The sequence below is a fragment of the Rhagoletis zephyria genome, unplaced genomic scaffold (genome assembly GCF_001687245.7).
Source record: "Rhagoletis zephyria isolate East Lansing unplaced genomic scaffold, Rhagoletis_zephyria_1.1 Rzeph_scaffold_04051, whole genome shotgun sequence".
NCBI lineage: Eukaryota > Metazoa > Arthropoda > Insecta > Diptera > Tephritidae > Rhagoletis > Rhagoletis zephyria.
In genome coordinates this window covers 29,512-40,440 of record NW_016161134.1, presented here as the reverse complement: position 1 = coordinate 40,440, position 10,929 = coordinate 29,512, and positions in this window count along the sequence as shown.

Here is a 10,929-nt window from a genome sequence, read left to right as displayed (position 1 = left end):
TATCATGCAGAGCCTTCTCCGCTTTCTATAAGTCATTTACGCGCTGCGACAAAAAATTTATAAATTTCGGTAATGGTTCTGCTTCGATAACATTGCACCGAACATCCTCTAGAACTCAGTTCGTATTTATGATATGCCAAAGGCCCACGATTGGATTTTCGGTTCCCTCCTATGAATAAGAGAGTTCTACAAAAATTTTTCTTTCCGCAAATGTTTTTTACCGTTTTGATAATTTTTCTTAAATTCGGGAAAATGATTCGGAATATGGTACCATTCTTTACACTTTCCAAACTATATATTATACATACATATTTACCACGAATAAGAAGCCAATAATATTCAGAATTCATATAATGAAATTCCGCTTGGTACCTTCCTTTTATCTGTCTGTATATCAATGTCCGCAACTGTATTTATAACATCATACATAAGCAAACGTCAAATATTTAAAAATATGAACGTCAAACATATCTCGTTGTGGTAATGGAGACGGTTGTGATTTAGCAACTGGATTTATTAAATCTTAATGGATAAATCTCTCAATGGAGACATAGTATAAGTTAAATATTCGTTAAATCTTCAATAATATTGATCAATAAATAGAATTTGGTGGATGTGGCAACCACAACCTTCCTTTTATCTGTCTGTATTTCAATGTTCGCAACAGTATTTATAAAATCAGACATAAGTAAACGTCAAATATTTAAAAATGTGAACGTCAAACATATCTCTTTGTGGATATGGAGACGGTTGTGATTTAACAACTGAATTTATCAAATCTTATTGGATAAATCTCTCAATGGAGACGTACATAGTATAAGCTTTCATTGAACATATATGTAGTCAAAAATAGAATTTCACTTTATAAGCAGGCGACTACCCACTTAAAAAATGTGCTGTATCTTAATCCAGGTCATAAGCTATCTCTATGCTAAATTTTTTCCAAATTAGCAATAAACTAACAAACATGCACACTCACAAACCTTCACATTTATAACATTTATAGGCTGATTTAGAATTTCCAAACAGGTGCCAACCATCTTAAAAATATTTTCGCAATGAAGACTTTTTAGACCATTCTCGTTTAACGCCCATATTAAGGTATTCCGTTCAATTGTTATTTTAATTGATTTAATATTTCTAAGAAGGTGGCAACTCTTTGGTCTTAATTAATTTTTAACAGGTGGCAATTCGCTTAAAATATATTTTCGAAACAAATCCGTTTGGAACCCCTTTTTTGATACACACATTGATTAATTTTATCTTGGTGGTACTACGGGCATGACAACCCCGGGATACCCAGTCAAAGGCTACACGTCCTGAGTTGGTGGAGGCGTAACTGGTAGAAGACTATGGCTTTCGAAAGTCTTACCAGAGACTTAAACCTGGTACCACGGGGAATAGATGCCCCCGGAGTGAATTCGCCGCTTATATTGGCAAAACTAGCTGGATAAGCAAGGCGCGAAAGCAGTGGCGGATTTACCGTAAAGGCAACATAGGCAGTTGCCTAGGGTGGCAATATTTAAGGGCGGCAAAATTTGAGTTGAAAATTATTTTTTTTTTAAGTTAGCTGCACTAAAAGTAAAATTTGTGTTTGTATATTTTAAGACATATATTTGAGCTTCAATTACGCAATAAGAAAAAGGACAACACAGCAAGGTATTTTTGTTATTATTTAAATGATAATATTTAAAAATACTAGTTTAGTATTTTTGAGATTATAACTTATCAAGTGAAAAAAGTTCGTTGATGATGGCCTTCTTTAAAAGTTGAAAACCTTTACTCAAGGCAAATACCACTTTTTCATCTNCAAAATTAGAATTTGTGTTTGTACATTTAAGACATATATTTGAGCTTCAATTACGCAATAAGAAAAAAGGACAACACAGTTAGGTATTTTTGATATTATTTAAATGATAATATTTAAAAATACTAGTTTAGTATTTTTGAGATTATAACTTATCAAGTGAAAAAAGTTCGTTGATGATGGCCTTCTTTAAAAGTTGAAAACCTTTACTCAAGGCAAATACCACTTTTTCATCTTAAATTGTAATAAAAGTATAGTAAATAACATAAATTGGAATATAACTATTTACAGGGGAACAAAAATTGGTGAAATGGTGTTGAGAGGTGAAATTTGGTGTAACGGTGAAAATGTCCCATGGTGGGGGGCATCGGGTGAGCATGAGATTTGCAATGTCTGGCATGTGCGAGTTGTACAGGTTGAGCGGGTCTGGCTGGTGAGCATTACTCCGTTCTGTTCATGGTTGCGGCCCTTCGGGGAGTAACGTGGTGGTNGAAAAGTATAGTAAATAACATAAATTTGAATATTACTATTTACAGCTAATCGTTCCAAAACTGGTACTTTTATCTCAAAATATATTTCTTATCGGAAAAGGGCGGAAAATTCTGAATTGCCTAGGGGAAGAAACATTGGTGAAATGGTGTTGAGAGGTGAAATTTGGTGTAACGGTGAAAATTTCCCCTGGTGGGGGGCATCGGGTGAGCATGAGGTTTGCCATGTCTGGCCTGTGCGAGTTGTACAGGTTGAGCGGGTCTGGCTGGGGAGCGTTACTCCGTTCTGTTCATGGTTGCGGCCCTTCGGGGAGTAACGTGGTGGTTGTGGTTTACCACCTAAATACGGGTAGAACCAGCAATGGTTATATATGGAGTTGCATTGCAAGCGGGTGCCGCGACCCAGAGAAAGGCAGACACTCTAGGTAGGTTTCGGCCAGGAATGATACAATACAAGATTTTGCCAATCGAGCTGAGAGCAACTGGGTGTGACGTCACATTATTTTGAGAATGAGGGTGTAAATAATAATTTTGAAGAAGAATAGGAAGAAGCGAACAAGTGGTGATGTAAATCTTGGTTGAATTGTACCTACTCTTCAGCTTCTTAAATTTGAACGTGCATTGGGTACAAGCACATTATTTTAGGTTCATTTGGAACATAGTAAAATATTGTTTCATGTAAGTCCAAAAGTTGTTATGGTACAGAAGGAAGATGTAGTCGACCAACCATCAAAAATATATGCCCATAAAAATACATGTGTCGGCCGCTGTGGTGTAGTGGTCAGCAGTGCGCGCTTCGCTCATCAGCACCTGGGTTCAAACCCTGGTCAAAGCAACATTGCAAAAAATATAGAAAAAAGGTTTTTCTGAACAGCGGTCGTCCCTCGGCAGGAAATGGCAAACCTCCGAGTGCATTTCTGCCATGAAAAACAGCTTCTCATTTAAATACAATCGCCGTTCGGAGTCGGCGTAAAACTGTAGGTCCCTCCGCTTTGTGTGACAACATCAAGGCGCACGCCACAAATCGGAGGAGAAGCTCGGCCAAACACTAACATATGTGTAAGCGCCAATCTATTATTATTATTAAAAATACATGTGTACTATTTAGGTACGTGTATCTACAAATTGGTACAATATGAAAATTTAATATTCATCACTAGTGTGAAAAAATAAAAATGTGACGTCAGCGAAAGGGTGGATGCTGTAAAATCGAGAAAGAGTGGACTCGCGGTCCACGGAAGGCGCCACCTTGTGTCCACAACACACCACCAATTGGTACTAAAGTGCTTGCATTTCAGGGCGCTGATCAAGGCATTTAAATTGATCTGTTGTGCTTAAGTGCACCGTGGTGTTAAGCCATGTCGCAGCTAAATCATCTCCAATTGTAGTGGTCAAAAAAGTTTAAAATGTTTAGCTCTCACCCCCTAGGATCCTTTTAAATGGATGAAAGGAATACCCGTACTTTTTTGTTTTATAAAAAGGAACTATATTTAGAACTACCTCAGAGCTCATGAATTTTTCCATGTATTTTATATGGGGAAACACTTTTTCGTAGAAATGATATAGAGTTCTTGAAAATAAATATTTTTCGATTGGGATGTTTCTCTTCAGGAGACTTTCACTACTAGGTCCAATCCCTTATTTCTCGGAATAAAACTAGTAAAACTTACTAAAAATAAAAAATCGCTCAGAGCGAGATGGTAACTTCTGACAATTTCAACATAACCTCCAAATTTTGGTTGTAAATGTTTGCTTATTTAGTATGTAAACAAGCTCAGCTCACACATGTTAATAACCAAGAATACTTTCAAATTAATTACAATCCACTTAAACAAGCAATTATATACGTTTCAACATGCATTAGCAGAGTACACTTTTCTTTTGTTTACAATTTGGTTTTCAAACACACTACAGCTAATCGTTTATAGCTGTAAACACATAAAGGGCTTGGGTGTGCGGCATGCAGCCTGTCAAACTAAAATACGTGTAAACCATATGAACTGAACACAACCCACAACACAAGCCCAGGTTGTCGTGTGATTGCACGCCAAACAATTTCTATTTTCTAATTTGACAGGTGTGCCCATTTCGTATCAGTGTTGAGAAATGAAGTTGTTGCTGCAATACGAAATCTATACAAAAACTGTACTTTTTGATTGTTTTACACTTTTACAAATCCAGTAACATAAATATGTATGCAAATATTTATAGGTAAAATACCGTACGGGTACCATTTTTTCCAATTAGAAAGATCCTTGGCTGTGGGCGCTTAAAATTTTAAACTTATTATTCCCCGCATGTATTTTTTGGCCAACCTAATGCACATGCATACAAAAAGTATGCTATAACTGCGGCGATTAAATAAGCATCAACTTTTAGTCAAGGTTAAATTAACACCGTCAGCAAGTAACTTTTCCGGGTATATGTAATCAACTTCATTATGTCTTTAAGTTAATAAAACTCAGCTTTAAGTGAAAACCTGTTTAAAACACACTTTGAACATAAACAGCAAATTAATAGGAAAATAATAATATTTTATTTCTTCTTCAAACACTTCAGCGTGCGCTGTCAACAATGAAGTGTAGACGAGAAGAGAGAAAAAATTCAACAAAAATCAACCGCAGTGTGATGAGCCTCTTTTTATTTCATGAATGAATTTGACAAAAAAGGTACAAATGTGTGTCAGTAAAACATTCATTGTTTTAAAGCTTAAAAGCGGCTTCCGGTTCAGCAAGTCACACCTGGGCCAAAGCCAAAAACAATTGGTAAATTTAACCGTTAATTAGGCGTATGGGGTCAAGGCCATTTCAAGTTGTAAAAAAAATATCTTGGAGTGCATGGAGCGTACTAGCGCTCCTTCTAGCTTCCTATTTAACTCCCCGCGGGGTACGTAAATAGGTCACGGCCAGAACATTGGCCTGTAAGCACGTGTTGCTACTCTTTTAAGCCCTGGCGTAGGTAATTTTTTACTTTTGTATGCTTTTCTTTCATAAAGTTAGCTNTCTGGGCCAAAGCCAAAAACAATTGGTAAATTTAACCGTTAATTAGGCGTAGGTAATTTTTTACTTTTGTATGCTTTTCTTTCATAAAGTTAGCTATAATAAAGAGCTTTAATATATATGATAATATGCATTTCTGTTTATTTATTTAGTCATGACTAACACATCGTCGCGAACATATGTGTGCCTACTATCTTGACTGCCGACCCCATGCGACCACTAACGTAACATTTTTTGGGGGAGATAAGTTTTTATTTTAATTTTTTTTTGAAGTTTAAAGTCGAAAATATGTTTTTGTTTTTGTTTTTTTTAGTGAACGATAATAGAGTATTTAATATATTTTATAATGCACACTTCGTTTTTTTATTTTGAAAACTCTTTTTTTCAACACTTTTAAGGGGATCACAGGGGACCCCATGCGACTAGTTGTGTGATTTTCTTTAAGCGCCTAGTTAAGGGTTATACATGCTAACGATTGCGGGAAATTAAATGTACATATACATATATTGACTTTAATAATTACTGCTGAGGCTTGCTGGGGCTGCAGTGTTTTTGGGTAATCGGATTTGGTGTGCGAAGTTTATCTAAAATTACACTAAATTTCCCATTGCTAGTTTGTGAGCATATCCAAGAAATGATGAAGAACTTAAAGCTGGAAAATATTTTTAATTCTTAAATAAAATTCGATAAAGGAAGTAATGGGAAAAAAGTATGGCAAAAATATTAAAAGCTAGAATCACGCCAGCAAGTGCTTCTTTGGAGTGAGTAGGCAATTCAAGAGTAAAGTCGATTCTCGATACACGTAAACTACACTATATAAATCACTTATCATGCCATTGCTGATTAGACGGCTTTTGGAATTTTCGAAAGAAAGATTCTGAGGAAAATGAATGGGCATTTGCTGGTTACGATGGCGAATACGGCAAACGATGGCAATGAGCTTTACAACGATATAGAAATAGTGCGGCGGATTAAAATACAGCGGTTCCGCTAGCGTAGTGATGTCGTTCGAATGGATAACGACGCTCCCGCTCTGAGATTATTCAACTCGGAACCCGCTGGAGGTAGCAGAGGAGGAGGTGGACCCCCACTGTGATGGAAAGACCAAGGGGGGAAGGACTGGGCTTCACTCAGCATTTCCAAATGCTATCGGTTGGCACATAAGAGAAACAACTGGATCTTTGGATGGAAGTCGAAGTTGACATAACAAAATTTTGCAAAAGAGCTTATCCCAAATTTCATTTTTACATCACTTCTTCGCGATGTTTTCTATGAGATCTGGTAGATGAGTATTATAACGGAATAGAATGCTGCCCCCCTATGTTTATTAATATTAGGAAAGAGACCCAATGCAATTATTTGACCTTAGAAATTAAATGAATAGCTCGAGTGAGTTTCGCTTCCAAATTTTGTTAACTGTCTTGAAAAAATCTATTTATTTAATTCTTTTTCATTTTCTCCTAAAGGCACCATATACTTATATATGTACCTACCACTGCTTTCAGCCCTTTACTCAAGTTCATGTTGTTTGATGACAGCTTCAGTTCAAAATTTGAACTTCTAATGACCGCATTTTGAATTAATTGACGGCATACCGTCTGCACCTCGGCTCATACAGTAAACATTTGAGACTCACACTCATACTCGTATACATATTTATAACTATACACTGAGGGAAATAATGCATAGTAAAAATGAATACTTTATATTTGATTATCGTTCGTTAATGTTCGCATTTAAAAAAAAAAAAACATTTTCATACCAAAATTTGGCACGCACGTATTTCCACATCTGAGTATGTATGGATATGTAAGTGCTCATTCACCGCAGAAAAAAATTATCAATTGCTAAAAAATAACCAACCAAAGCTAACCAAAAGTAATGCAAACGCAATCGGAAGATTGTTTTCTTTAATTGCGTTTCTGTTTAAATATGCTGTACTTCCCAAATACTTTTTCGAATTGAGCACAAATAAAAATAAGATCGAAATTTCGGATTATGATTTGAATTTATGTCTGATGGAGTTCGAATATGGGACCACCTGCAGCAGAATATGTAAACATATATCAGATGTAATAAAATAAAGTAAATAAATAAAAAAGTAAAAAAATAAACTGGTTTTATGTCCAAAAGTAGTTAGTTACAAGTTAGTTCACATCTTATGCAGAGGTAACCACCCTTGACTATGTCGCGGCCATCGCCATTCAAATATAGTTAGCGTCGGTCGGTAATTGACGGAGATTACTAGGTAGCTACCGATTCATCAGTCCTGTAGTCGCTTACCCGTACTGCAAACATTTGAGAGCACATTTACATATCTGGCTGTAGCTGAGCGCGCAAAGATGCTTGCCACAGTTTGTTAACTTCCAGAGAGTCAGGGTTCGAGTTCCATTGCAGGCAACATGCAAATTAAATATTTTTTTTTTAATTGAATTAAATATTTACCAATATACAGTACTTTCGTTGACGTTTACAGTCAGATTAACTACGTTTCCCTCCGTGTAGAAAACGTTGGTCGTTGGTCGTTGTTTAATGTGCCGATGCATCATTTGCATATCGGTTAGTGAATGGCAGAAGATCATAATTCTTATCACTAATTGATTGATTTTTAGTTTTTTCCAGCGTTTCTTCATTCTCTTTGATGGGGTTTCGCTTTCGTGTTTACATACATATACGTTTGTATTTTATGTGCATATAGTGTTTATATTTATAATTTTTAGGGTATTTGTTTTGAATGCAACAACTGACCTTTGCAGGTATACTTGACGCTCAAGATCGAAGATGTATGCTTTTCACAAAAGTTTTAGTTGAACTCTGGTTTGTTTACCGTCTCTTTGCTTACCATAATAAATTACCGGCAAGGTTCTATCTCCAAGTGTCTATAAAAATGAATTAAATGAACGACTTTTTGTCGCAAAAATATTGATGTATGTACATATTTGTGAGAAACTGTTCGGCCGAACACTAACATATGTGTACGCGCCAATCTATTATTATTATTATTATTATTATTATTATTATTATTATGTACATATTTGCTTCCGCTCTAACTTCGTAAGTTTATAAATTAAGTTGCTGGTTTAACTTTATTTACACATAGGTACATATTTACTTAACCCGTATATACAACTTTTTTGTACCTACCATTATAATTGAATTGTTTAACACTAGTAAAATATTAAGCCACTAACGGCCGGCTACTCATTGTCTGGTTAACACTAACTGCAGGTTGAACATCGTTATCGGCGTGATCGGCTCCGTAACATCCCTGTAGGAAATAAAACTACTTTAAAAGCAATTTAAAAAGTACTTTTTTACCAACTATAAGTGGTTGGAGTTCTTCCTTTTTTCATATAAGCAACTAACTTTATTAACATGGCCATGTCCTAGGAGCAGGTCAATTATCCGACTCTGCATTTTATTTCAACTAGTTTAAAATGCATTTGGTTTAAAGAACTTCAATGTCAGTATTTTTCGTTTGAATACGCATTCGTTCTGCACTTCACAAATGCTTTTTCATATTTCGAAGCCAAAAAAAAACAATTTCATTTAAACATTTTGCCTCTGATGGAATTTGAACCCGCACCTTCTGGAAGCTAACAAATAACAGCAAGCACCTCTGCACGCTCAGCCACAGCCAGACATGTAAGTGTGCTTTCAAATGTTCAGTTTGAATTGTGTGCAAGCAGCAAGCCGATTGTCCGACTCTGCATTTGATTCCAACTACTTTAAAATGCATCTGGATTAAAACACTTTAAAGTCACTATGTTTCATTTAAATACGCTTTAGGTCTGCACTTCACAGATGCTTTTTCATACATCCAAGACACAAATTGTTTCTTTTGGTAAAAAGGGTATCAAAATTCGAAACATTTACTCACTTCACTTGTTTCAAAGTAGTTTTTCAATTAGTTTGATTTTAAAAAAAGGCACTTGTTTCCGACTGGGATATAACAGGGAGTTGGTAACGTCGATAACGATGTTTACCATGTAGTTAGTGTTAACCAGGCATTGATCGAATTTTAGGGCCTGTTGCTCAAAGCCTGGTTGATGGTTGGAAGATTTACATTTACATTACATTAATACTTAGACGTCCCTTTCGTTGATCGATTGAGCCTGTTTTCGCCACATTCTGCGGAACGGCGTTATTCTTGAAGCCGTGCATTATTTTTTGTATACCTTTCATGAGCATAAAATGGTATTATAACTTTGGTCCGATGTTTGTAAGTACCAGAATAAGAAGAGAAAGACCCATTAAAATGTATACTGAAATGATCAGAATGGCGAGCTGAGTCGATTTAGCCATGTCCGTCTGTCCGTCTGTCTGTCTGTCCGTCTGTTTGTCTAGTCTCTCAGTTTTCAAAATATCCGGAAAAAATTTGGTAGGTGGGTGTATTTTTATAATGTATTAATCAGTTGTCGGAACCGGAAGAATCGGACCACTATAACATATAGCTCCCGTACAACTGATTGTTCAGATATGAGATTTTTCGTTATAACTTCTCGATTTATGCAGCTAGAAACATGAAATTTTGCAATACTTGCACCCTATATCAACAAAAAACTTAGAGCAAAGATCGGGTCACTATAACCTCTAGCTCTCATACAACTGATTGTTCAGATATAAGATTTTTCGTTATAACTCCTCCATTTAAGTAGCTAGGCACATGAAATTATGCACTGTTGTCACTAATTATCAAGAGAATACTTTTAGTGAAAATGGCGACGATCGGGTCGCTATAACCTAAATCCACCATACAACTGATTGTTCGGATATGCGATTTTTTTCCTTAAGTTAATTAGCTAGGAAAATCAAAATTCGCACCGTTTTCACTCATTAGTAACAGAATACTTACAGTGAAAATAACAAAGATCGGATCACTATAACATATATCTCCCATACAACTGATTGTTCAGTTATGAGAATTTTCGCTATAACTCTTCCATTTATGCACCTAGGAACATGAAATTTTACAACACTTCCACCCATTAACAACAGAATATATAGTGGAAATAACAAAGATCGGGTTATTTTTACATATAGCTCCCATACAACTGATTGTTCAGATATGCGATTTTTTGTTAAAACTATTAAATTTTCACTCATTATCAACAGAAAGTTTACAGTAAAATTAACAAATATCGGGTCACTATAACCTGTTTATTGTCCCAATACAACTAATTGTTCAGATATGGGGTTTTACTGTAAAACTCCCTTATTTGGACAACAAAAACCGATAAATTTCGTAAGCTATTTTATAAATAATTATACAAAGTCTACTGAGAAAATCGTCAAAATTTATGCTGTATGATCTTCATCTCTTATACCACTGATTGTTCAGATACCAGGGCATGAATCACGCATGACGACAATCGTCTGAACGATATCGTGTCGAGATTGTCTTGCTTCATAAAAATCAAAAATTGTTTGATCGTTTGTGCGGTATCGTCAACTCGATTCCAGTTTTGCTTCACGTAACAGTAACAGTAACACGTAACAGCAACACAAATGCATAAATCAGTGCTTTGACCACATCGATTTGTCAGTATCGTTTGAACGACTATCGTTTCAAAGTTACGTGATTCATGCCCAGTTGCAACAAATGAGTCCATACATATTTATGTACATACATAGG